At 45.7% G+C, this 3,176-nt stretch overlaps 1 non-coding gene across 1 annotated transcript; it reads left to right on the top strand.

Moving 5' to 3' along the window:
- Positions 1-1,961: 1,961 nt before the first annotated feature.
- On the top strand, positions 1,962-2,036 carry Trnat-ugu (transfer RNA threonine (anticodon UGU)). The gene has a single exon. It is a non-coding gene; the product is annotated as a tRNA-Thr (tRNA).
- The last annotated feature ends 1,140 nt before the right edge of the window (positions 2,037-3,176 follow it).

Raw genomic sequence — 3,176 nt, forward strand, 5'->3', positions numbered from 1 at the left:
CCGACCTGAATGCATTTTTTTAATGTCGCGGAAGTACAGCTAGACAATATCAGACTTACGTACAACTGTGCTATAATGATTTAGAAGCTAACATATGTGATTTTGTACCCAAATGTTTTTATTTTATTTTTTACCTTTAAATCATTAGATACGTAATGTATTGGGATTTTACATGAAGGTTCGAAGTAAGGGGATCTTAATGTTTACGTCAGTAGGTGAAAACAAATGGAAGGCTTATGATGTAGTTTTTCTAAGTTTCTTTTAATGATTTCACGCTTCGCGGCAAAGGATAACAAATTCTTAATGCGTCTGCTTGGCGTATGTTAAGGCCTGCTACGTGACCAACCTCAAACTTTGGAGTCACTGCAACTTCTTCATCTCGTCGTGTTCTGGCGTTAAGGACGGCTCGGATCCATACTCAGTGCTTATTGTCTTCAGTACCTCCTCACCCCTACCCCTCTTCACTCCTGCCTAAATCCCACAAACTAACACTGGTGAGTACTTCCTAAACAAAACTGGTCAATCGGAGTACCTGGAAGAATAAATGCTAACAATCCCAAACACATTAAACTGGAGGATATATACATGTAGATTTCAAACTTTGTGTATGTAGAGCTAGAAATCAGAGCTCTCGAGGAAAATACACAGCGCAGATGAGCAAAGTGCCAACATGTCGACATCTTTGTTTTCTAACCCGCAATGCTACTGAGCGAAACATAGAGACCAGATTGATGATAGAGCGTAGACTTTCAAACGCAATGTAATTGAGAAATGTAAGTTGTGTTTATTCATTTGTATTTCAAAAGCAGAGACATGGAAAGAGCTTAAAGTACATATCTGTGTGCAATCTAACCCATCCAGATCATTCTTAGTTTCAATTCTAAATTGCAGAAGAAAATGAAATAATGTATTAGAGAAATTGATAAATATAATCTGAGATGTCTAATGTCTATGAATTCTGGATATACGGAAAATGACAAGAGTTCTGAATCTGGTATGTACACACCATAAGGGAGGTTTCAGTTTGAATGAATACTCGAAGAGAATAAACAATTTCAACCAATCCGTCAGAGAGATTCCACAGAAATGTGGCACGTACTCTCCCTCCTTTCATCACCCGCCAAAGCTGCACTCCCGTCCCCTCCTCTCATTCGTGCTACTGTTATCGATTTTATATTGAAGTGCTTTGACAGATAAAAAATCGCTGATGGAAAAGGCTGAGTACCATCTATCATATATAATTGACAGCTATTGAAACAGACTAGCTTTTATGCTCACGGACAAATATCAGTGACAGGATAAGCTGTGCGGAGGGCATAGGACTGTTTTGATGCCAGTGCTGCCGTGAAGAAGCCGTTAATCACAAGGAAGAATTCCAGCTTCCTTTACATTGGTATTACACACGGTCCAGTCACGTTAATGTGCGCACCACCTGCGTTGGAAGCCAGGTGGCAGCACTATCAGTGGAGGATACATAAAACGTGCCGGGAAACGCGCAAAAGAGTGCAGTCGTTGTCGTAATGCGGAAACGGAGTGATTTACCTGGCATCCAAAACGGAAACATTTCCCAAACGATTACGTTTGTAAACTGTTGGCGTGCCGCAGTGGTTAAAGCATACCGTGCGTGGCAAATTGGGGCTACCCAAAATCGGTACCGAGGCAACGGTGCTGCACAACGGGCCATAGATGATAGGTATGAATATGGCATCTGTTCTTTCGGACATGTCCGAAAGAACAGATGCCATCTTCATATCGTTTAAGGCTAACCGGCTGATGATCTCCTTCAGTGCGGATGCACACGATTTGCCTGAACTCTTACGGGACTCGGAGGATTGTCTGCCGCGAGTAATGGGTATAATGGCAGAGGCACTACGAATGTAGTGTGTGGACCATAAGTTGAGAATTTGGGTCTCACGGGGAGAGTGCCGGCGATAAATCCCTGCAATCGCACTATCCTCAGTGCCCTCGGTGGCTCAGATGGGTAGAGCGTCTGCCATGTAAGCAGGAGATCCCGGGTTCAAGTCCCGGTCGGGGCACATATATTCAACTGTCCCCGTTGATGTATATCAATGCCCGTCAGCAGCTAATGGTACTGATTTAATTGTAATTTCATAGATGACAGTGGTGAATGACGTCTGCGGGGATGGGTACGGGTCAATAAACGAGCGAATGTTGAGCATCTAACAGGCCAGATAACCAAGGGGCTAGGAATAGCGTCTCATCAGCGATATTTCAGCGAAAAATTGTTGCGCATGGGCCTCCACAGCAGGCACCTGGTTCGTGCATCCGTGCTCAGTGCTGTTCATCAACGTCCACTGAGTGGCGGCAGGTGGCCTTTTCCGATGAATCACGTTGTATGTTCGAACGGACAGAGGGGCGTTGGCGCGTACGGCGTTCATAGATTGAAAGCAAACACCGTGTAACCCGAAGGGAGCATTACGATCTGAGAAACATGTTCGAGGTATTTCCTGAGTATCTCGTCATTCTGGAAGACACAGTGGATGGGCACAAGTCTGCGTCCATCCTTGAGGACCATGTGCATAACTACATGCACCTTGAACGAGATTTTCGCTCTGCAGCGGAGTGTGCGCTGATATGAGACTTCCTAGGAGATTAAAACTGTGTGCCGGACCGAGACTCGATCTCGGGACCTTTGCATTTCGCGAGCAAGTGCTCTACCCTCTGAGCTTCCCAAGAACTACTCACGCCCCGTCCCCACAGCCCCAGGCTGTGGATAAGCCATGTCTCCGCAATATCCTTTCTTTCAGGAGTGCTAGTTCTGCAAGGTTCGCAGGAGAGCTTCTGTAAAGTTTGGAAGGTAGGAGACGAGATACTGGCAGAAGTAAGGCTGTGAGGACGGTGTGTGAGTCGTGCTTGGGTAGCTCAGATGGTAGAGCACTTGCCCGCGAAAGGCAAAGGTCCCGAGTTCCAGTCTCGGTCCGGCATACAGTTTTAATCTGCCAGGAAGTTTCATAACATGCACCTTGTTTGTCCTCGGCAAGATGGAATCTACCAACAGGACAATGAAACATGGTACACAAGCAGCAGTGTTCGTGCATGGTTCGTAGAGCACCTGGATGCGTTTAACGTATTTCCCTGGCCACCAAAATCCCCGGATTTCAACCCAGCCGAAAATATGTGGGACCGCTGTTCGCACCATAGATTCTCATCCAAGG

Source organism: Schistocerca cancellata, chromosome 3, assembly GCF_023864275.1.
Source record: "Schistocerca cancellata isolate TAMUIC-IGC-003103 chromosome 3, iqSchCanc2.1, whole genome shotgun sequence".
NCBI classification, from domain to species: domain Eukaryota; kingdom Metazoa; phylum Arthropoda; class Insecta; order Orthoptera; family Acrididae; genus Schistocerca; species Schistocerca cancellata.